Genomic DNA, 286 nt, shown 5'->3' with positions numbered 1-286 from the left:
TTTGCTGGCTGGTGGGGTGTCGTCATTCCTGGCTGACACAGGGTGCCCCCTACAGGCAGGTGTGGTGTAGCAGGGGAGCCCTGACTTGAATTTCCCTGCACCCAGGGGGATATCAACAAGTCCAGGCTGTTAGACGCTGAAGGGCACCCCCTGGTGGAGGGGCTCGGGCCACAGAAAAGCCAACGCAGAATCTAAAACTCTCACCCCAACAAACGTCTCGGCTGGGGGAGCCTGTTCTTAGCGCCTCTGTCCCCCACTGGAGGCCAGCGCTTGCCTCGACTCAGGT

This window comes from Chrysemys picta, chromosome 12 (assembly GCF_011386835.1).
Source record: "Chrysemys picta bellii isolate R12L10 chromosome 12, ASM1138683v2, whole genome shotgun sequence".
Taxonomy (NCBI): Eukaryota; Metazoa; Chordata; order Testudines; family Emydidae; genus Chrysemys; species Chrysemys picta.
The sequence above is the reverse complement of the archived record's forward strand: the minus strand, read 5'-3'. Positions refer to the sequence as shown.